Here is a 25,876-nt window from a genome sequence, read left to right on the forward strand (position 1 = left end):
TTCTTACCCGCTCTTGCTATTAGCTTTTGATCCTTCTCAAGTAGGCTTCCCACATAATCTTCATAATTTGCGACACCTATATGCAAGAAATTTATAAGCTCATCTTGCACATGCATGAAAATGAGAGCCTATGTGCTTATGCTATAGCATAGAGCATCAATATCAATATAAATAGTTACTGATCGCTATATTCTTTTCAAAAAACCATCAAAATTTAATGTGACATATCAACTCAAAAGTTCATGCATTGCAAAATAAAAGAATTGCAATTTTGGGCACTTTTTTGGGTCAATTATAATGATAGAAATCACCCTCCATTTTTTCCATCCATAATACTAGAGAAGCTTTTTGTAATCATTGTTCACCGAGAAATAGTCCTATTATTAGCATCCAAGTTATAAAATATGTTTTTGGCCAAGGCTTGCAATGGAGGTTTATACATGAGCTTAAGCTCCAATGCTGTTTTAGCATCAATCCATATTGGATTTGAGTTGACCATCAACTTATCTAAGCCAACATGAAAGTGAGCTATTCAATTAAAATACAAATTTTTCAGAGCTTAACCCCAGAATATTGTTAGGCATGCAACAACCTACATGCACATATGAACTCCATAACCCAAAAAAAAATCATCTCTTTCTATTACTTGTAGGTATGCGTGCCAAGACGGATGGGTACATGCAATGAAAGGTGGAAAAAAAGGGAAATCCATAAGCACTAGCTTTGGTTTTTGGATGGAGAGGATTTGGCAACATGGATGGCTACATGAAATTCTTTGTGAGAAAAGCATGCCATACAAGGTCAACTTAAGTCATTAAAATTAGGTCTAATTTGTAGCTTTTGGTGTGTCAATTGATTAATATCCCTCTATTGCTATTTATTTAGTGTAAGTGCTCGCAATGATGCTTGCAATGGTTGTGTCTCTAGCCATCAACTAAGTTGACATTGTGGGGTACAAATAAAGTCTTAGTAAGCAAGTACATTAGAATAGCAACAAGACATCTATCATCATTCAAATGATGTGAATGAAAGATTGTGGGTCGTGTCACATATGTTTGCTCCTTGGGCATGCGCAATTTGATGTTTGTGCACAACTTGTGGCAAGAAGCTACATTGCAAGAGACGTTTGTTGTTCAGGGCAACCTCCTCGAGAAGAAAAAGACATTCCTTTTATTAGAGGCAAGAATGACACTTAAATGTCTTGAACTTTAGATCACGAGGAGGCATCATGAACACTTTATAGTCAGATGAGACCTTCATTTTCTTCGGCTCATTGTCTATGTGTGTTAGCTAGGGTGTTCAACTTGCCTTGTAAGAGTACCCACATGTGACAAGAAAGTTATTTGGTACATAATGGAAGTGTATGTAGCCATCTAAACCGGTGCGAATGGCTACATGCAAGTTTCTAATGGAAATCTTTACCTATGAGTTTCTATAGGTAGCTAGCGGGGTTGTTTCATCTGCCTTGTATGAGCGCCACATGTAACAAGGAAATTATTTGGTGCATAATGGAATTGCCTATAGCCATCCGCACCGGCGTGGAATGGAAATCTTTACCCGTCACGCTTGCAAACATTGGCACGATCGTTCAAAAAATGAAGGGAAAATCACCAAAATACCCTCTAATTTCTAGAAAGTCCCAAAATACACCTCAAATTTCAAAAATTCTCAAAATACCCTTGTATCTATTTTAGTTGGATTGTTCATGATTTCCTAATCTTTATTCTTTTTTGACAATGGAGATCCGTTTTTAGTGCTTAGCATGTAATTTGTCACAAATTACCTCCCAAAAAAAGACAATTATATCTCAAAATAATGAAGCAATTCATCTCCAAAACCTACATAACTAGCTCAAATTCTAGTTTAAGTATCTTGTATTGATAGACAATCAATCTTCTTATGAAAAGCTACAAATTTTTTAATCTTCGGATAAATTTACTCAAACAACTAGGGGTATTTTGGGAATTTTGGAAAATTTGAAAGGCATTTTGGGAATTTATGACAAAGTACGGGGTACTTAGCTGGGGAAAATCGAAAAAAATGATAGAATCACGCGAGATCCGTTTCGAAGCTGAATGGGAGGTGTCGAAGTTTGCAGACAAACATCTGAGCGAGGGGGGAGATGCGAGGCGAATTCGGCTACTCATGCTCCAGCCACATGCTGCAACTGCTCTGCATCCTATCGCGCAGGGAACTGGCAGCTATGGGGGCGCAGGAGATTCATGCTATTTTTTATATGCAGGGAATTGTGCTCAACATCACAACACCTACTGCATGCTATGTTGGCTACGAGAACATTGTGAGGTCATACCATAATTATGTCGTGCGTTCGAACTCCTCATCCGTCTTTTACAATGAGAGAGATCTCAACTCAGAACTGGAATCTGAGGAGTATCCGATGAATATAATATCAGTGGAGCCAGTATGTACCATTGTGGCACTTGGATTTTTTTAAATTTAAAAGGTATTTTGGGAATTTCCACAAATTAAAGGGGTATTTTGGTAATTATCCCAAAAATGAACTGCTTGTAGCCATCCACGCCGTCGTGGATGGCTACAAGTAGTTTCATGTCACTGCTTTTTCTTGCCTATTCCCATGCTACAGTGCAACGATGAAAGGCTGCTTTTCTCTCTCTCTCTCTCTCTCTCTCTCTCTCTCTCTCTCTCTCTCTCTCTCTCTCTCTCTCTCTCTCTCTCTCTCTCTCTCTCTCTCTCTCTCTCTCTCTCTCTCTCTCTCGTCCTTCTTCTTCTTCTTCTTCTTCTCCTCTCTCTCTTTCTGTCTCTCTCCCGTGCATAATGTCTAGAGCAGATGGAGCCGTGGCCATTATCGAGCGACGGCTCCATATCAATCTGTTCCATCTTGTTCTTGGCTATGGCGAGAGTGAGCATTAAAGGGGGCCTGTGACGACGGAGCTTGCGCTCCCCATCCTCTTAAAAAATGGGCAGCCTATAAACTCAAGCAACCCAAGCTTTCCATTACCGCCTCCTCTTCCACCGCCATCATCCACTTTATCCGCATCATCAGTATCAACATTTCCATCCACTGCAGCTTCAATTACTTCAAGAGCAGATCCCACTACTCTTTGCAAGTACAGAATCCAGCTTGATTGGCCTTCTGCTGATGATGACGAGAAGATTGCCCTCAAGCTTCAATCTCAGCTCATGATTACCCTCCTTTCCCCACATGACCATGTAAGTTGCATTCTTTTTGTCGATGAAGTATATCTTCCTCTACAAAAATTGTCAAAGTTCAGTTTACCGTTGCCAAGAAGAGAGAGCAACTTAAGGACATCTCCATTACCAGAACACTTGGTGGCTCTAACCCGCAAGGTGAAGGCTGGGGTGTACTTACCCACCTAATGGGTGGCCCATCTTTGCCTCCAGCTTCAACTTCAGTCGGTATATTTTCTCTCTCACACACACACACACAGAGCTTTGCGTTGCATAAAAATAAACCCTGGAATAGTAACAATGATATAAGTGGGGAAAAAACCCATTAAATCAGACCATAAAAAATACTTATATAATTAGTGATAAGTGGCATGAAGTCAGAGTTAGAGAGAGAGAGAGAGAGGAAGAAGAAGAAGAAGAACAAGGAGAGAATTTTAACTTCGTAGGAAACTATCCCAAGAGACCTTAAAGATCTATCCGACGAGGAGAGTTGAACTCAAGACCTCTTATTCAAGAGGGAAATGGCATAACCAATCTACCGCACTTCGCTGATAGAAAGATTATACCATTTTCCTCTTTATTAGCACACCCACACACACAAGAATTTTAACGTCGTAGGAAACTATCCTGAGTGACCTTAAAGATCTATCCGACGAGGAGAGTTGAACTTAAGACCTGTTACTCAAGAGGGAAATGGCATAACGAATCTACCACACTTGTGTGATAGAGAGGTTATACCATTCTAGTGGTCCCCATTGTCAAGCTGCATTCCACGTACTCTGTATCGATAGAATTAGAGCCAGGGCCTAAGTATGTGTCCATTCACACAGAGAGAGAGACAGAGAGAGAGAGAGAGAGAGAGAGAGAGAGAGAGAGAGAGAGAGAGGGGGGCGCAAATAGTGAGTGTCACCTCACGTGAAGTCCATGGTTTCTCTCAAGCTGCAGAAGTGCCCGGTAGCCAGCATTCTCAAATGTGTGATGGCCCAATCCCAATGAGGTCAATGAGATTTCCTTGGCCAATTCACTTTCAGTATGGCAGAACATCACCAAGATCATCAAAGATGGTTTTGTAATTTGGAATCTAGCCAATATTTACTATAAGCCAAGGATGAAGTGTGGTTCCATCCAAGGTCTTGTGGCTGAGATGCATGCGCGTTCTACGTTGACTTCTTTGTGGAGAGTATCCACACATCAAAGGCTAAAAAGGCACGCAAGAATACATTTTCAATTCAATTTGAATATCAGAGAGCCCAAGGAAAGGCTATTTGTTAGAGGAAGGTTGCAAGAAGGGAAGAGCTATTAGTGTTGAAGCTGCTCAAGTTATAGTCGCGTTTAGCAAGACCACAAAGATATCCAAGAACTAAGCGATATTTTTTAGGACTTGAATTTTGTAGGGATTTTACATTCATACTCGCATGTGTCTATCATCAATGCAAATGACATTTGAGTCTTTGACTATGGGGAGGCAGAGAGAGAGAGAGAGAGAGAGAGAGAGAGAGAGAGGGATATTAATCAATTGACACACCAAAAGATCCATCTGGTTTTTGGACAGTTGACTCTTCAAAACCATTACGTGACTTTTGATTTTTGGAAAGTTGACCATAGATGGCCTATGGGAGACCATGTATATTGGCGTCCATTGACATTTTGGAAGCACAAGTGATGTTTGGAGGCCGTAAACATAGATGATGGAGAAGATGCATATGTGAAGTTAAAAATCGTAAAAATGTACTTTTGAATATGCTTTCTTGCTTGATCATGATTTGCATCAATTTTACAACATGGATATGTTCAAGGTGCTTTGCTAGATGTCGCTCGATTTTGTATTAGCTCGGAAACACTTGCTCGGAGATTGGGATTCCTCTTTAGACATTAGGTACAGACTTTAGATAGGAGACAAACAAGACAAAGACTGAAACGGAAATATGAAGAGAAGATATTGGACCTAATATGCATTTAGATTAGATGAGATGTTTAGATTTTAGCTACATACTTTAGATAGCAGACAAACCATAGAAACGTTAAAATGGAAATATAAAGACAAGATACTAGAATTGATATGTATTCACATGTTGGAAATGTACAATTGACACTAGATAAAGCTACAAAAGAGCTAAATGATGCTCAAAGCAAATTCTTAGTGATTATAAAGGGTAACTCTAGACATGAAGTGACTCGCCCACAAAATGAAGTAATGTGTCGTATTTATAAGTACTCAGATTGGGCTTTGACTAATTGTACATTGTACAATTGTGAGAAAAAATCTATCTTATAACTGCCAACTGGTAATTGTAGATCCTAGTAAGTGTACTAGCACCCGATTAAGGCCTATTTTCACCATCTACATTCCTCTTCCCCCTTTCTTTGGATTTTGGAATATTCTAATATTTCAGATATGCTTTTGACATGATGCGATACCTTTGTCGATCTGTTGGTTCCTTATATTTTGGATATAATGCATGGTAAAATCTTGGTAGCTCATAATCATTCATGGATAAGGCATACATGAGAATTGGAGAGTCAGGCACCAGCTCTATGAAATTTAGGACAACTTGGTTCTCCTACATCAGCATCTTTTAAAAAATCCTGACCAAATGAAATAGACTTTTTAAAGTTTTGTCGTGCTCCCTTAGGGTCATCCTTGTCTTTGGTCCCCTGCTGTTGGATGCATTATTCTCTCGTAAGAGCTTTACCTTCTGATCTAAGATCCTGTGAGCAACCTATATTTAGTGAGTAATGCTTGCATCTCTACTCTGATATCCTTCATACATTAGTATGAAGGTCGATTTCCCATAACATCTCAAGAAGTAGCCCTAAGCTTTGAACATTCATGTAAGCAACTATTGTGCTTGAGGGTTAACCAATACATCATTAAGAGTAAACATATATTCTAGCACTTGATCTAATAGTTAAATTGTGTTGGGATAAGGAGGAAGCTCGCAAGTGACCTCATCATGGTAGCTGACCATCTTCCATTGATTAATCATTCATCTGGCTCCCACATAAAACATTTGGAATCTTTCCAGGTCCGACTATGCATCATGATCATCATTCATATACTTCTAAATTTGAAGTGACTTTTCCCTTGTCAACTTGTTGTTCAGACTTAAACATTAAGTAGGATAATCAAAATCTGTGTGAATCTAAATCAACCCTTGAGATTGTTGTTGCTCATTTTCGCCTTGTTGTGTTCATTGACGAGTCTGATCAGATTGGGTTTGGTCAGTCTATTGTTGGGTGTGCTTTACAAATTGACCATCCATTCCATTAGTCCCCCTATGCACCTCAATTTGTTTTCCACTCCTTGGTTGACCTAGGTGTTGGTGATGAAGGTTGGTCATCATCATCATCATCTCTTCAATCAATTGTCCCTCCTCCATCCTTCTTGTCCAGATCAATTCCTCATCCTCATCTTTCTCATCATCTTCTTTATGTGTGAGGTATTCCATGAACACTTGATTTACTAGAGCAACTATAAACTCCTTTGTTTTCTCTTCCAAATCAGACTTGATAGAACCTACTAGATTCTAGAGGTCTTCAATATTAAATTTCAATCCCAATCAGATATGTCAACCAAATATTGATGAATATATTTATCACCCAAAGATTGATAAATATATTTATCTAATATATATATCACTTCAGAGTGTTGTGTGCTGCCTACAGACTTCTCAATGCCACAGCTTTTAGATTTATCAAAACCTATTCAGTGTTATAGTGCTTGTGAACTGGGATTTTTCTTTTTCCAAGGCTATGTTTTTTCCCTTCAATTTCTCAAGTTTCTTTTGTTGTGTCTGCATTATTTGCTCATCCTTTTCCTTGTCAACTTGCAATTTGAGTATAAGGTCTTTGAGCTATTTCTTTACACAACATGACCTACATAAGGAGTACAATTTGAGTTTCAAAGACATGCTATACCAACATTTGTCTAATGAGGATGTGGCATATGAGGATTGACTGGCAGTCTTCACAAAGGAAAGGGAGAAGGGTACCAATATCTTCTTGCATATGGTGCAACCTAAACAGGCAGAGATTGCACGTTATTGTTTCACAAAGCATATCAACACATACCAACCAACAAAGAAATCATGCACAAGTTATATGAGAGAGTCCCAACTGCCATGTAGAGTCCAACGAGTTAGCGAAAGGTTGCATGGGCTATTTTTGGTGAGAAGGTCCTAGATCATTGCAAGAAGCTCTTAGAGAGATGACCAAAAAGCTCAAGAAAAGGATTGACTGCAATGAGAACAGTCAACAGGTAACTCGGACCACACAATCCACTCTGAAGTCTCTCATTGACCATGGGGGGATAGCTTCTGTTTCCTGTAGTTTGGGCCCTCAGTCAATTCTGAATTGCAGCTCTGTTAACCTCCAAATTGTGATAGAAGTGGAGCAGATGCTGGCTGCAAGGAAGACTACACTAGAGAGTGTGAAAAGCACACTAAATGCAGCCCTCGAGGAATTCACCATGGAAAACTTACGGCACCACGTAAGTACAGGGGAGGGCTTTTTTTTACAAGTTACATAAGCGTATAAGTTAGGTGAAGGTCCCCAATAATTTATCTCCCAAGCTTAAAAATAAGAGGGGGGGGGGGGGGGGGGGGGGGGACCTTACTCGGGTTGATTACTTGTATATGATTGGTCACTGGTGTGCACTAGAACTTGGATTGATTTTAGGGAAGTTTTTTATCAGGTCACACATCAAATTTTGCAGCAAGCCGTCATAGATAAGAACTGATTTGGAGTAGGTCAAGGGTTGATTTACACCAGCTTTGGATGAGTCAGAATTGGACGAGTAGCCAAAGTGCAGGCTGATCGAGCACATAGTTTGAAAGTCAAATTAAGACACATTGAGGGTACATCTAATTATCAACAGAAGTGGTTCCTAGTACATTGCTAGTCACTATGCTACACACCCTTTGACTAGTGTTACTTAGTTAGATCATGTGAGACCTAAAATTTATATGTAAGATAGGGGTATGATAGTTTTCTTCATTGATTGTCGTTTAAGCATAGAAAAGGGGGTCATATTCCCTAATATGAGTCATATATAGGGGTCTTATCAAAGTTGTCCACTTGCAGGTGGCGTCCCATTTTGCATTAGGAAAAATTTGGACTCAAAAATGGGCCTTGTAAGAATTGTTGATGTAGCATAGCTTTCAAAAAGTGGGGATCGGTAAATTTTTTGCAAATAAGATCCAAACTTGTCGGAGGTTGGATATTTAGAATCTACTCTTCAAATTGTATTGTGGTCAAATCTATCGCGTCGAATGTAATGGGTCTTCCCATTGTCTAGCCAATATCACATGTTTTGTAAAAGGCTATGATATCTGACATCATGCTTTGCCACCAAAACCCTGCTTGTAATGTATTTTTATAATTAATAGTAGTGAAAAAATGTCATCTTGAGCTTCCACGATGAGCCTCAGTGATTACTTGCATTCTACCCTGCATTCGTACACACCTCTTCAAGACTCCATCAATTCCCAGTCTATACAAGGATCCAATTATAATTGTATATTTCAAGCTTTTGATGATGAGGGTGTTTATTGGAATGGGACCAATCCTTTGGAAGACCTCCATACTAGAGAAATCATATAGATCTTGCCATTCTGGATATGGCCCATTCATTATCATTGATTGGAAAAGGTTAGTATCCATTGGTTCATCTCTTAATGATGTAGCTAAAATACCCTCGGTGTTATGGGATAGGGAATCAGCACCGCAGTGATTTTTTCTCAGTTTATGGAAAATATTAAATTCAAATTCCAACCCAAACATCATCCATCTGATTAATCATCCTTGAATCATCACTTTGTAAATTACAAAGAGAAACGCATGATCGTCCACATAAAAGTCAAATAACTTCCCCACCAACAGATAATACATGAATTTTGTTGCACTAAAAACCATTTTGAGTGCTTCTCTCTTGGTTGTAGAATCCCCATGCTTTGCTATATGGAATCTTCAAATAACAAAGTATAGTGGTGATAGCCGTTTTTCGGCTCTCCATAATTGCCATAGTAAGTTACTCCACCCTACCAAATTCACCCAAACGCTATGGCTATCCCTACCATTTCATTGTACATAGGCGTGTGTGAGTTAGGAGGCTTTTCCCATATCTTCTTAAAAACCCTCAGCTAGCTAGTCACTGGGCTAGTTGAGCCAAAATAAAAAATAAAAAAATAAAAATAAAAGTATATAATGACCTCTTTGTGTGTAAATATTTCATTGTATATATGGCCTAGAAATATATGAATTTTTTATTATTATTTTGGTATTTTATTTAAATCTTTCTACTTAGGTGTGTGTTTTATTAAACCTATGTACACCTTCTTTCATCCTCTTACACCATAATTATATTTTTTGCCAATATGTACATACTCTAACCTCATATTTTTCCTTTATACAAATCACTCCCACATTTTCACCCTCACCCTCGTGAAAACAAAAAATTGATTTCTACTCATTGGTTACGTTTATTATATTATTTACTTGCATACCTTTTCCTCTTTCACCCAAAATAATTCAAGGAGGGACCATATCATATGATTCCAATATCTTTCCATATCCATAACTCCTCCATATTTTTATTATTATTTTTACTCATTATTCTAACACCATGTGCTCATTGAGCTAAAGTCCATGAATAGTCCATACACTAGTCCCACCATGTATATATTTCTTTATTCACCAATAATCCTCCTCCATGCATGGGTCAAGGGCAACTTGGATGCTTTGTATTATAATATGACAAAGGAGGGGCTCACTCTTGGATGCATTGTACAAATTCAACAAAGGAGGGGGCCACTAAAAGACTTTTGCAGGCATAAAAAACATGTCTTTTGGTGGGATTTTTAATATCCATCTCCACTCCGAATTTGGAGCGGTGGTCAAAAGAGAAAATGTAGCCCACGCTCTGAATAATCACCTCAAATGTTTTCATGATTTTTGGAGCTACCAGCGGAGAGCTATGATTTTTTGAGTGGACCCCAGTCTGCCCACTTTTCTCACAAGTAGCCCATAGTCTTCTCTCACCTCTTTCCACACTTCTACATACACACACACACACACACACAAACACACACATTCCTCTCAATCCCTCACTCAAACCTGAACCTTCAATGGTTTCTCTCACCTTCTTCACCATTAACCTCCCCACTTACTCCTATAGCTCTCATATGAGCCCTCCATGTACATACACCATCTCTATGCCTCTCTCTATTATCTCCAAAGTACAATTCCATCTTAACCCTTATATATATACATAAATTCAGCATGTGTACCATGCTTAACCTCTGCAAATCAAGAGATCTCATCAACGGAATTACCATTTTCATCACGATAATCAACCTTGGCGACGGTGGCGTAAAGAAGGGAAGACGAAGAAGAAGATCGATAGTCATTTTGAGAACCTACACAAGTAAGTCCAGAACTTCTTCAAGCTTCACCATCACAAGGATTTGCTCACTTCATTCAACCATCTTACTTCAATCAACCACCTCATTCTACCCATTGTAAATGTAACATTAACTTTCTAGTGATTACTAACACTAACCACTAACATACTAACACAAAATAGCATTGACCTAACCATAAAAGACACCTCACCTCAAGACATGTACAAAGTAACTCTCTCTCTCTCTCCCTCTCTCTCTCCTTTTCCTTAAAACTCTACTTTCACCTTATTCACCATCAATAATGCTCTCTTTTGAGCCCACACCCATGACTCAAGCAGACAAAGAAGGCCCGCAATGTTTTGATGTTCAAAAAAATCATAATCCTGATTTGTTAGCTTGTAAATTAGGATTTCCAATAATCTTTATGAGGGGTCTCCAACCTATAAATAGGCCCCTCTCCTTCTTGTAAAACAACCTCCAACATCTCACATAGCACCCCAACACTCTATGCGTGAGGAGAGACTTAGGTGTAGCAACCACTTGTGAGCTTCACTCTTGGTGTGAGAGAAGCCTTCAAGCTACACATTGCAAGTGAGAGAGCGTGAGTTCCACAAATCTCAAAACCACTATTGTATATGCTCCTTCATCATCAATAAATTGAGGTTTGGTGCATCAAAGGCGTGATTCGACGTTCAAATCTTCGTCCTTCCATTTGTGCAATACGATTTGGTGAATTCAAGGTGACTTGTGTATTTGAGTTTTTATCGGTTGATGGCTAAGGAGAAAGAAGGAGTTACATCACAAAGTGACCATGGACGAGAAAAGAAGGCAAAGGAGATCAAGGAAGCTAAGAGGACTCGACGTCGTATCAACCTCCAAGACTTTCAATCTTCATAAAATGGGGTCTAGATTTTATGGGACCATTCAAGAAGGCCACCCCCAGAAAGAATAAGCATGTAGTCATGGCTACATGTTATGTGAGCAAATGGGTGGAAGATAAAGCATTACCCAACAACATTGTGTGTTGATATGGAGTCTGCCAATTGAGATAGTTTCGTATGAAAGTGTTGGAATTAGGGGTGCAGAGAAACGCACACAACTTGGAGAAGACAAAGGAAGCTCAAGGCACACAATAGAGAGTGTGTTACTTAGTCTGCAATGGAAAGATAGATAGCCCTAGAGTGATGGACGTATATACAATGCTCGGGGGAAAAACCTCCTAAAGTGGGAAAAAATCCCCCGGTGGTCCTAGTGTGTTCACACACATCACTACCACATGTATATGGTAACAAATCCCCCTTGGAGTGATGCAGTGAATGAGAGCTGGCACATGAGTAAAGGGAAGTGCCATGCCCTGAGGACATGATCAGTTCACAAAGGGGAGTAATGTAAGAACTAGGGAAACTAGACCTTGAGATCCTCCTCCCAACCTCCCTTTATATAGGCGGGCTCCTAGCCCCTTGCCCTAGACGGATCCCCTATCCACACTGCCTAGCCCGACCCTTGGCTGTAGTCCATGACTATCCTAGTTCTTAGGGTACACGGACCCTTGTCCTGACATTACTCCCCCCTTAAAGAAGAGTTTTCATCCTTGAAAACAAAAGTGGAAAACTTCTTCTTAAGAACACTAATGTTTTCCCAAGTGGCACCTTCTTCAGGTCGATCTTTCCACTTGATTAAGGCTTATTGTCGTACGTAATGTTTTGTACGCAACTCATGATAATCCATAAAACGTTCAGGTTCATGCGGTAAAGTAGGAGGTTCAATGTAATTGACCAAAACTTGTTGGTTAATGACGTTGTCGTCCCCATGTAACCGCTTTCGTAGACGGCTTACATGAAACACCGGATGAATGCGAGAATGTGATGGTAGTAGTAGTTTGTAGGCACGATCACCAACTCGCTTGAGTATTTTGAAAGGCCCACAATATCAGGGAGATAATTTAGATGTCGGTACAGTTTTCAGACTTTCTGAATGTTTTGGCACACGTAAAAATACTTCCTCCCCTTCGTCGAAGGTAACTTGCCGATGTTTCTCATCAGCGTATTTCTTATACCGATCCTGTGCTTGTCGGACATTCTGACGAGCAAGTTTCAACATATCCATGTGGTCTTGGAGAAAATCCTTAACTTATTGGAGTTTTTCGGTTGCCAACCCCACCGTAACTGGTGACCTAGGTTGAAACCCGTACATGAGCATGAAAGGACTGAAACCTGTTGTGACATGCTTAGAATTGTTGTAGGCAGACTCGACAATAGCTAAGTATTCTTCCCATTCTGTCTGGTTTTTGCTGACGTATGCTCTTAGCATATCCTCTAGCACCTGGTTAACCCATTCCGTTTGACCATCTGTTTCTGGATGGTCAGCGGTACTGAGGTTGAGTTGTGTACCCAATCGTTTAAATACAGCTCTCCAGAAGTGGATGTTAAACTTGGGGTCACGGTCACTAACAATGTTACTTGGCAACCCATACAATTTGTATAGATTGTCCACAAATAACTTTGCTAGTTCCGGTGTCTTAACCGTTGATTTGGTCGGAATAAACTTACATAGTTTAGTCAACCTGTCAACGACCACCCATACTGAGTCATGACCTCGTATAGTGGTTGGTAAACCTACAATGAAATCCATGGAAATACTTTCCCATTTTCCATTGGGAATTTCCAAAGGATGTAAGAGTCCTCCTGCTTTCAAGCGCTCTGCTTTGTTAACTTGACATTTTTGGCAATGCAATACATAAGCTTGAACAAAGCCATGTAGACCTGGCCAGTAAAACTATTGTTGTACGAGAGAATAAGTTTTTCTAATCCCCGGGTGCCCTGCACTTGGACTATCATGACATTCATAAAGAATTTGGCGTCGAATGTCTGTGTCCGTTGGTACACAAACTCTCCCTTGTGGAGTAGGTACCCATTGTCGATGGTAAAATGCTTCCATTGCTGTAGTTCATCACTTGATAAAGGAGAACTAGGTGTGGAGGTTAACTGTACACTACCTGCATTGGAGTGAGAAGGATCCCTCTTTTGAACATGGCTCCACACTTTGAAATATATTTGCCATCAGGTTTACCACCGACACGCTTTGTGCAACATGGCATCGACGTGGGTGCAGGCTGTAAACCTGTTAGTAAACCACCTTACCGTATGAGTTACTCAGAGGCTACTGAGGTGGAACGTCAGCTTGATGACTACCTTAGCAGAGGGTTTATACAACCCAATTCTTCACCATGGGCTTCGCCTATCCTTTTGGTGAAGAAAAAAGACGGCAGTATGCGTATGTGCGTAGACTACCGGGGCTTTAATGCGGTTACAGTTAAAAACAAAGATCCATTGCCAAGGGTAGATGAGTTATTTAATAAGATAACTCATGCTCGCATTTTCACGAAAATCGACTTGCGGTCAGGATATCACCAAGTCCGTATTCGGCTTGCCGATATACCTAAGACTGCATTCCGAACACGGTTTGAACATTACGAGTTTTTGGTGATGCCCTTTGGGTTAACCAATACGCCCGCGACATTCATGACACTTATGGATAGTGTCTTGAAACCATATTTGGGCAAATTTGTCATTGTGTTTCTCGATGACATTCTAGTTTATAGTGCTTCTGAAGAAGAGCACTTACAACATCTCAGGCAGGTGTTTGAGTTGTTACGTGCAAACAAGTTGTATGCCAAGGAATCTAAATGTGATTTCCTCAAGGAGGAAATTCATTATTTAGGGAATGTTATTTCAGCTAATGGCCTATACATGGATCAATCCAAAGTGGATACCATACGGAAATGGCCACCTCCTAAAAATCAGGAAGAATTACAGATCTTTTTAGGCTTTGCAGGTTTTTATCGAAGGTTCGTTAAAAACTATGCTCACATTGTTGTACCTATAACGGACCAACTAAAAGGCAAAGGTAAGGCTTTTCAGTGGGGTTCCGCTCAACATCACAGTTTTGACACACTCAAAGACGCATTAGCTGCAGCTCCTATACTAGCTATTGTAGATCCTTTGAAACCATTCGTTTTGGAAACGGATGCCAGTGATCGTGCTATTGGAGCAGTTCTGTTACAAGACGGACAGCCAATTGCATTTGAAAGTAAGAAGCTGGATGCAGCTCAACAGAATTATTCTACTTACGAACGCGAACTCTATGCAATAGTGTCTGCCTTAAAGACATGGCGGCACTATCTGTATGGTGCTCAATTCGAGATTGTGTTTGACCATGAAAGCATCAAATGGTTTACACAACAAATAGATTTAAAGGGTCAAAAAGCCAGGTGGGCCAAGATTCTTTAGGAATATGACGCCAAGTTAAGGTATCGCAAAGGCCGATACAATGTAGTGGCAGACGTTCTCAGTCGAATGCCAGAGATCAATTCGCTCTTGTTCACGGAACTTCGTAGTGAATTTTTAGAATCTCTCAAGGGCAAATATGAGAAAGATGAAACATGCTCCAAAGTGTGGAGCCATGTTCAAAAGAGGGATCCTTCTCACTCCAATGCAAGTAGTGTACAATTAACCTCCACACCTAGTTCTCCTTTATATAGGCGGGCTCCTAGCCCCTTGCCCTAGACGGATCCCCTGTCCACACTGCCTAGCCCAACCCTTGGCCGTAGTCCATGACTATCCTAGTTCTTAGGGTACAGGACCCTTGTCCTGACAAGTAAGCCCAAAGCTTTGCGGAAAGCTTCAAGCTTCTCACGAGACAATGCCTTTGTGAAAAGATCTGCAAGGTTGTCCTGTGTTGGCACATAAGCCAAGTTGATCTCTCCTGCTGAGAGCCTCTCCTTGACATAGTGTTAATGCACCTCAATATGCTTTGTGTGAGTATGAAAAACTAGATTCCTTGCAACTGCCAATGCGCTCTGGCTGTCAGTGTAGAGAGTGTTGGTAGTGTCCTGTCCAACACCCAAATCAGCCATAAGGCATGTGAGCCATACACACTCAACCGTAGCTGTGAAGACTGCCCTATACTCAGCCTCACAACTCAAAGTGGCCACAATAGGTTGCTTCTTTCTCAACCATGATATACATGAACTACCAAGCATGAAACAAAAACCACTTGTGGACACTCTCATGTCAAAACAACCATCCCAATCTACGTCTGAAAAAGCATGTAATTCTAGCGGCAATGATCCCCCCTTGGGATAAAACAAGCCAAGATGTAAACTGCCACTAAGATAGCGAAAACTCCTCTTGACAGCCTGCCAATGCTTAGACCATGGGCTATGCATAAATCTGCTGACCTGTGAGACTGCAAACAGAATATCCGACCTCGTGTTGCATACATAAATGTTGCATACATAGTGACTCTTGCAACAACAATGTGCATAATGCATCAAACTTGACAACTTCAAGATTTCTTTGGGTCATAAGTCTCCAAGTACTAGCAAAAGACTGGTAAGGCATCAAGAACAGTCTGCACAAGGGAACTGTCGGAAATGACTTCACCTGCAGAAATAAGATGCTCATTGATATCCTTGACAACAGCAAGGAAAGTGTCCATATCGTCTTCCTCATGCATAATCTTTGACTCCAACTCTTTACGCAGCAAAGCAAATTTTAGCCTCATTGCGACTTGCATAAAGACCAGTCAAATATCCCAAGCCTGTTTTGCAGATTTTACTGAACGAATGTGAGGAACAATGGTGTGCTTCACAGATAACACAATCAATGCATGAGCATGTGCATCCTTTACATCCCAACGAGATTGTTATGCCGTAGGCCAAACAACTCTAATAACAGCAATTCTTGCAACATCCTCAACAGCGCCTGCATCCTCGGAACCAGGACGTACATCAATGCCCTGCACAATATTCCAAATGCCTTTTGACACAAGAACATGTTGCATCATGAAAGCCCTTATAGGATAATTGTCCCCATCCAATCTGTTCTCAGCACAGTAAACATCTTGAACACATATGTGCTGTTGTCAGCCATGGTAAATGCTGCACCTGATGTGAAAACTACCCAAAAAGATGAGAAATGCTCGGGGGGAAAAACCTCCTAAAGAGGTAAAAAATACCCTGGCGATCCTAGTGTGTTCACACACATCACTACCACATGTATATGGTAACACAAAGGACCCATTACATCAATGAAACAATTCAATTTGGATATAAATTTTCTTGATCAAGCGTTGGAAGTCTACCTCATACTACTTTAGATGCAATACTGGAAAAGTTGAAAGTGGCAGTAAGACTATCAAGACCATTCTAACTAGGATAGCCTAGAAAGAAACCTGCACTTGGGATGAGAAGCTTCAAATAGCCCTTTAGGAATACACAACAGGCTATAAGATTACAACTAGGATGACACCATCCAGAATGGTATATGGAATTGAAGCAGTGGTACCCATAGAATTTGTTGACCCAAGTGTCAAATTGGCTATAAAGCATGACATGGGTTACAATTCAACATTAAAGAAGATATTGGATGAGCTATTAAAGTTGGATGAGATTAGACAAAGTGCAATATTGGAATAGGAAGTAATCCATCAACATAAGAAACACTAGCATGATACTAAGTTGAAGGTTAGGGAGTTCAAAATGGTGAATTGGTTTTTATCTATCAATCAAAGTTAGGCTTGAAGAAGCCCAATTTGAAGATTGCATGGTCAAGACTATATGAAGTAGATTGGGTGTCCTCTAATGATATAGTTAGACTTAAGGAATTTTTTGGACTGATGCTACCAGGGGTATACAATGGGGCAAAGATTAAGCTATACTATTCCAAACTAGCAAAACTTCCAACACTAGATACTCAAGACAATGAGTCATTTGATTACTAAGATCTTCCACTAGATCAATTCTTATCAAACCAGAAGGGGTTAGAATAGCTGATGACAATTAGGTGGGGGATCATCTGAGGGTCTATCAGACTCTAGGCTCAATTATCAGATGGTCAAAAGGCATCTAAAGTTCATATCTGTCACTAAGAGTGTATTAAAGAGCATATTTTTTTTGGTAGCCCACTAGTAATCATTATAAATCAAGACCAAATGCATGTATGGCACCTTAATAATGAATACTATACTCTTAAGGAACACAAAGAGTGGAGCATTCATGGCTCAAAGTAGAATAACTATGAGGAGAGTGCACAACCCCATGAGCATTCCTTAACCCTATGTGCTTATAAAGCTTCTTGATGCACAACTCCCTATTGTAATTTCTTCATCTTCGGCTACTACATGCATGTAAATGCCTGTGCACTCATGGTTTCCTTCACCTTCGCGATCAAATGAGATCGCCTTATCCACTCAAACATTGCCACATGGTTCAAAAAGGGTGAAACGTAGTGCAATCTCTACATAAGCCTTGTAGGTAGCACTTGATGAGTAGAATCATGCCATAAGTGACCTTAAGTAGGAGCTAGTACCCACAAAGCCTCAAATCACTGTGCCATATCAACCCATTTTCAAATATGTTTTAGAATAGGAAAAGAAGGATCCTTCAAAATTGGAGTATGATGCTTTTATTGGAAGCTCCTAAATTGCCCATAAGCTCCAACATAATTGAAGAGATTGTTAATACACTTGATTCTGAGACAAGCAGAGTAGTAGTCAATGGAAAAAACCTCCAAATCATGGCTATGATCATTTCACACATTTTTAGATTACCATTTAACTAGAACACACAGCCTTGCAACACTGAGATGATCAACAATGTTATAAATGAGATGCCTCAAATGAGAAATAAGCAAAGGACAAGACGCCAATACCAGTGTTTGCCCTGGAAAATAGAGTAGTTTACATGTTTGCTTTAGAGGCTATTAGTCTAAAAGATAACCCAATGTATGTTTCAAACGGATTATTTAGTATGCTTCTAGTACAAGCAATGAGTAACAAAATGCCCATAAACCTTTGTTTCCTATTATTTAGAAGTGTGATGACTCGGACTACTAGGGTTAAAAGCCATAACCTATTCAAAGCATGGTATGTGTCACAATACCTATATTGGGCCACCAGTCTTCCACCACATGTGAATGGGGATTTTATATTTGCGAGCTTTTGTTTTTTATCTTTTTTAATTGAAATTTTATTTTTGAGCTTTTTAACACACATTATACTAAAAATATCTTAAAATATCATTGTGGCATGAGAAAAAGTCTACACTAGATTGTGGATTCATTCAATTACCAAACAATTAAATGTGACATGCATACATGTCTATGGTTGAGGGAATGTAAGCTTCAACACTCTTGTTTCAGTCAGCACTCTCTTATTAGACTAAAATGTAACTTTAAAAAAAGCATCGTCTGTAATTAGTTCTGAATATTGCATAGGGATACTTCAACTATCACATATTTCATTAGATTCTTTAAGATTGCAACCTTCAACTCAAAGAAAAATTTAAAAGTAGTGCAAAGTAATCCAATGCGATGTAAGTCTTCATTCTGGTGTGTACATTTTTTGCATCTGTTAATCACGTATAGCAAGCTTTAGAGACTTGATGGTGCATTCAAGCATTGTTCTTTGATCAATAAAATTAATAAGTTCTCTAACAAATTATTTTTTCATATGTCACTTTTATATAATCATCTCCCTAGATCCAAAATTTAAAAAGTGGTAATTTTAATTTGTAAATTATCTTTCTATAGGTCGTTTTTTAATAATCACATTCTTTCAGTATTTCATGTAATCTTTTCCCAGATTCATCTTTAAAAGGAAGTGCAAGTTTTAAGTTATCCATAAGACAACAAACTATATCTAGTATGAATAGCATTGATCAAATACTAAAACATCCCCAGTATGAATAGCATTGACCACTAAAACATCCCCTCTAATTCGTATTTGCTCTCTCTCTCTCTCTCTCTCTCTCTCTCTCTCTCTCACACACACACACACACACACACACACACACACACACACACACAGAGTTGCATGCATGTATAATAGAGCACACTATTAAAACAAAGGTCCATGCATTGATCTCTTCTCATGTTTGTAGAGGTGCTAAGGTAGACCCGCCCTTAATGAAGCCTAGCATGTTGTGAACTATCAGATCCCAAAACCTATGCTTCACCTCAATTGTTTTTACAACATTGTCTAAGATATCTATTCACAAGACCCCCCAATTCAAATGGCGGTATTCCAAACTTTATCCATATAACCTTGGATGACATGGCCTAGATACAGCTTGCTACTTTTAAAGCTTCTCTAATCAATAAAACTACATTCCAAATGGAGGGTTTCATTCTGAGATAAGCTTAAGTCTTGCTTTTCTTTCGTGATTGAAACCTTCAAAACAAGCCGTTAACGACCTATTGAAATGCTTCCAGCACCTTCTAGACGATTGTTTGGACAAACAATTTGAATTGCGGACTCTACATACATATGAGTGCTTTGTAGAAAATGAAATACACCAATAGTCCTACATGGTCATAGAATTTTCATGAGCATGTAATTATTGTCCTTTCCTTAGGCCATCACATGGTAGCTAAACCATTTCTTACGAATCAGCAGCTATTTCTACCCATACACGAGCATAGAGTGAATAAATGATATTGAAGTATCTCTTGGGCTTTCAAAATTAAGACGTGCATGCACGCGCACACACATGCACACGCACACTTGCACACACGTGCACACACGCAGATGACACACACGTGCACACGCGCACACACACACACACACGAAGAGAGAGAGAGAGAGAGAGAGAGAGAGAGAGAGAGAGAGTTTATATGCCAATGAGTAGAGGTAGCATTGGAGTTGAAATTTTTGGCATGCATACGTCAAAAGGAGAAAAAAAGCAAGAAGTGGGGGCACCTTCAAAGCTGGTGGTGGGGGAGCATGAAATTTGTTTTTTAGAAAGTGCAAGAATGTATTCAAAGGAGGGAAAAACATTACAATCTTGACTCACAGGTGGGGAGAGAGGGAGCATGAACTTTTGGAGAAAGACCAACACCAAACTGACATTGCAATCTTGCAAATTCATCCACTAGCGAGTCTAGCCTAGTCTCTTAGAATCTCATGGAAGTTGCTCCACTATCAATAGCTATTGCGTGTAATTTCCTATAAAATTGCCCTCCTCCCCTACTTGCTGATTTTTCACGCACCCACACTACTACTCCTGCTCAACCATTGTTGTTGATGGCTTCCACCATTGCAGCTCAACATCAGTTGTCTACTACATTCTATGACAAGACTTGCCCTGATTTGCAAAATGTTGTTCGCACTATGATAAGCCAAGCCGCTCAAAAAGAGCCACACATGGCCCGGGGGATTCACTATTAGTAATGGGGGGATGTCACCTGCGTGCATCAAAATGAGAAACCCCCCTATGTACGGTATCATACATGCTAACCTACCCCCCTAAATACGGATAAGATACAGACGTTCTCGCAATGAGCCATCCCCCCTCATACGGATTTCGTATGGAATGTAATGACCCAGTATTTTATGTATACTAGTAACATAACAATTTTGGAAGCACATGCTTTTGCAAAAATACATGTTGAACTGCAAATGAATAGAAGTCTACATTGTAGTGTGTTTTCATTTGCAATAGATGTTAAGAAAACAAACCATGAAAAAGCAACAAATATAAGGAATACTAATTTAATATTAAACCAATTGTTTCAATGTAATTTGTCAAAAAACAAATAGCATTTGCCTTGTAAACTCATATATCTAGATATTTTTTATTCCATTTCAAACTATCAAGTCAACCTACATATATCTAGACATTTTTTGTTCTATTTCAAACTATCATATCAAAGCTCCTGCATTAACCTAATGTGGTATACCATATTTCACTTTGAAAGCTAGAAGAGCTGAAGGCGAAAATTGTTACCTCAAGATAGCACACCCAGTCAAGCCATATGTCCATGTGACAAATTGAGACTATATTTGTAATTATATACAAAATAAAGACATTGTGTATGTGTGACACATAGACCCAAGGTATGTTAGACGTGTCTTGGCAAGAAACTATAGCTCAAGATAACACACCCAATCAAGCTATATGACCATGTGGAAAATTGAGACTATAGAATTTGTAACTACATGGAAAAAAAACTAACAATCTTAAAAACTTTAACCCTTTTTATCGTAAAAAGAGACACAACTACACATTTGGTAATAATGGATAGCTCAAGAGACCCGATCAAGCCATATGGATAGCTAGAAGAACTGAAGGTAAAAAACGATAGCTCAAGATGGCACACCCGGTCAAGCCATATGACCATGTGACAAATTGAAACTATATTTGTAATTATATACAAAATAAATACATTGTGTATGTGTGACACATAGACCCAAGGTATACTAGACATGTCTTGGCAAAAAACTATAGTTCAAGATAACACACCCAATCAAGCCATATGACCATGTGAGAAATTGACACTATAGAATTTGTAACTACATGGAAAAAAATCTAATAATCTTAAAAACGCTTTTTGTCGTAAGAAGAGGCACAACTACACATTTGGTAAGAATGGATAGCTCAAGAGACCCGGTCAAGCCATATGGATAGCTAAAAGAATTGAAGGTAAAAATCGATAGCTCAAGATGACACACCCTGTCAAGCCATATGACCATGTGACAAATTGAGACTATATTTGTAATTACATACGAAATAAAGACATTGTGTATGTGTGACACATAGACCCAAGGTATACTAAACGTGTCTTGGTAAGAAACTATAGCTCAAGATAACACACCCAATCGAGCCATATGATCATGTGGAAAATTGAGACTATAGAATTTACAACTACATGGAAAAAAAAACTAACAGTCTTAAAAACTTCAACTTTTTTTTTTGTTAAAAGAGGCACAACTACACATTTGGTAAGAATGAATAGCTCAAGAGACCTGGTCAAGCCATATGGATAGCTAGAACAACTAAAGGTAAAAATCAATAGCTCAAGATGGCACACCCAATCAAGCTATATGACCATGTGACAAATTGAGACTATATTTGTAATTATATACAAAATAAAGACAAACACTTTGCTACACTCTCTTGGCTCCATGTAAAAGAAGGCATCAAGTAGTATGGCCAATCCATCACGGATATCCGTATATAGTATAAAGCTCTCCCTTCAGGCCTTAAAGTTGACTCCCTCTCCTAGATTTTGACTAAATATACACGACTCTTAGTTTACATTTTTTGAGCTTCAAATGACTCTCAGCGTGTGGAAGTTGAGCGTCGATGCTGTGAGGCACTCTATGGTCATGGACGCTTAGATTTTCCTAGATCAATTACTTGATCAATCAACATACCTCTGGTGTGGGTGAGATCTGAAATTTGTTGTTACAACTGCTCCTCTGAGTGTAAAGAAATTTGTGATCTTTAAGGTCATCTCTCTCTCTCTCATCGGCTAGATCTTTAAGGTCTCTCGGAATATGAATATGATATCCCTGGCCAATGCAAATATGGAATTCAATACAGCTGCCACGTCAACATGTCAACGTGAATTTCCGATGTCCGTACAGCTACCACATCATCAGTCAATCAACGCAATTTTCGAATAGTCTGTACGGTCTGCCATGTCATCAATCTGTTGTAGAGTCTACCACGTCATCTGTTGCTGCTGTGTGTCCGGGCAGTACTGCCACGTCATCAATTTGTGACACATAGGGAAAACTCGAAAAGGTGAACACATTGACGCTCTTATGATCACTGGTCAAGGGTACCATGGCAAGGAAGACTTTCACATCATAAAGTGAGGACATTGCGACACTCTTTTGGGCATAATTTGCATGACAGCTATCTCATTCATTGATATGTCAAGCACGCGTTTTTTGGTCGAACCAGGAGCATTCATTTGCCCAACATTGTACCAAGTCTAGGCAATTAGGACATTTCATGTATGAACGTTCGACATAAGGTAAGATAGATAAATCACAATGTAAGTGAAGGTTTAGCAAGACTGGTCACTTGCTCCAAAATCATGTATAAGGCCAGAAAAATTTGACCTAACAAAATGTAGAGGGGCTAAACCACCGACACAAACAAGGATCGCGAAGCAAGAGTAGTTAGATATTTATTTAATATGTTGAAAATTTTACAAACTACTTAAACAGTATAGACAAAGAGATGAACAAAAAAAATGAGAAAAGCTTACCTGACTATGCAAAGTCAACTTTGAAGTCACAAAGGATAAAGCAGTACAAGACTTGATTCAAGAACCTCAAACCTATAGAGCAACATGGACAAAAGATAAAAGAAAATATTGTTAATTCCAAAAAGAGATTCTACAACATACATTCCTGGAATGAAAAGATCATGTGTGGAGCAAGGGTGAAGATTTGTGGAAGATGGAGCTCTACGGCACTGTGAAAATTTGTGACTCCAAATATGGGAGGCAATCTCAAGAAGCCACCCATCAATTATGATGCAGTGTAATGACTTGCCCTTCAGTGCAATCATATGCAGTTTGCACGACCACACCGACACACAATGATCATGGTCATGATCCTCCCCCTGGCTTGTCTCCTTGCGAGATGCATAGAGTAGTCTCATTGAGAGAGTTAGGTCAGACACTACCAAGAAAACCTCTCTTTTGCTGGCAATCGGCACTATCAAAACATCTTGAAACATATTATGAGATCAATGCAGAAAATGCAGGTCCTCTTTGAGATTGGGTCGGAAGCTACCAAGAAAATTCTCCACAAGCTTGGAAACAACCTACTTCTTTGATCGGGCATCCTACATGGCAAGCTAGGAACACATTTTGGAAGTACTTGGGTGGGCTAACATCCACACATGAGAGGAGAGTGTCCCTCTTTTATCACTCTTATCTAAACCAAAAGAGCTAAGAATGATAGCAGTTCACTGAGGCCTAGCGACACATTCTACTATAGACAAAAGAACGTCTCCATTGTGGCTCTAGATAATTTTCATATATCCTCTCAAAGAATTTGTGTGGTTATTAGAGTTTTCGCATTTTGAAGAAATCATAATAGGCTTTGTCTAAAGAAACAAGAAACCTAGCAGAAGCCTAGCAGACAATATGCATTTTGGGGATTGTGGGGACTAGTCAATAGACACAACCATGGATTGACAATATCCAACATAAATTGATAGAGCTCAATGTCACTTTCAAGACTACATGAACACTTTACGATCTAGCACAAGATTTAGTAAGATGTTTTTACACAGGCCTCTAGTAAGGTTAACCTGACCTGGTTTGGCAGTACAGATGTTGCTCTCCTTGTCAATTTGACATGTACAGCAGCATTTCAGACCTGTTGAAAGGTAGCTCCCAGTTTGAATCTGCTTTCATCAATGATATCTGGATGAGACAGCAAACAAGTGAGCACAGCAACACTAAGCCATGAACTTTACACAAAGACGCAAAAGGAAAAGAGGTAAGCTTACCTTCATTTGTGACGGAGAAGTGATTTGTCACTAGCCAAAGCAATCCTTACAGCTTCCCACATATAGTAGAGTACTGTTTTATTTCTACTGAATGTTTATACCCGTGATAACCAACACATTGTTGATACATCAAAAGCTACTAGTATTCTTGAATATTTTCTCTTGTAATGGTAGACCTGGAATGCTTTCCACCACCTTTGAATGCTTTTGGCCACTACTCTTCACCTGTGAAATCCTCGAATCTCTTCAAGGGCATCCCAATTTGAGCTAGTTCTATTAATACCACCAATCAGTAGGTGAGTGAGTTCTTCACAAGTAATAAATACTCCCATCACTGGCCATATTTACACTTAAACAGTCTTACTCACAACCTTGCATAGCCTAATTATTTTTCATCCTCTGTATTTGGTAAGAAGATTGCCAAGATGGTGAACCCCAGGCCTTGGCAAACGCGCATAAACATCTGAGTAGCCCAAGGCTCGCTGCTGCTCGCACCTCTCCCCCCTTGCGCCATCGCCCTCCCTCACTCCCTCGCGCTGCTCTCCCGCTTATCCACCTCGCGCTGCCCCCTTCCCCTCGCGCTACCCCTGCTGCTGTCCGCTGCACTGGCAGCCCGCAGCTGCCCGCTGCCCAGCTCAGCCAGCTCTCCCTGCCGCTCCCCCCCCCCCCCCCCCCCTCCTCGCGCTGCCCCCTGTTGCTGCCTGCTGCCCAGCCAGCCCGAAGCAGTTCCCGCAGTCAACCACGCCAGCCCGCCCCCTCCCACTGTCCGCCCCCCTCGCTTGCTTTTTACCGTTAGCCTTCTCCCTCTCCATTCTTGCTTGACGGGCGTCGCCAGCACCATTGACGTGCTCGGTCCAACAGGTCTTCCCCCCCTTTTTTCGTCGACGATCCTCCGCCTTTTCTTTACCAGTAGCAGACACAAATGGCGGCTCATGCTCCACCGCAGAGGGACTCCAATGAAGCCCCCTCGCCCGACCCCGCAGAGCCC

The 25,876-nt window shown here is 40.0% G+C and overlaps 1 long non-coding RNA gene across 1 annotated transcript; it reads right to left on the minus strand.

Moving 5' to 3' along the window:
- Nucleotides 1-25,522, minus strand: LOC147423522 (uncharacterized). The gene is made up of 4 exons (XR_015186599.1): nucleotides 24,889-25,522; nucleotides 24,693-24,802; nucleotides 23,633-23,704; nucleotides 1-76 (listed from the first exon to the last, which is right to left on the minus strand). It is a non-coding gene; the product is annotated as an uncharacterized LOC147423522 (long non-coding RNA).
- Between the last annotated feature and the right edge of the window lie 354 nt (nucleotides 25,523-25,876).

Source organism: Adiantum capillus-veneris, chromosome 26, assembly GCF_014529385.1.
Source record: "Adiantum capillus-veneris isolate H3 chromosome 26, ASM1452938v2, whole genome shotgun sequence".
NCBI lineage: Eukaryota > Viridiplantae > Streptophyta > Polypodiopsida > Polypodiales > Pteridaceae > Adiantum > Adiantum capillus-veneris.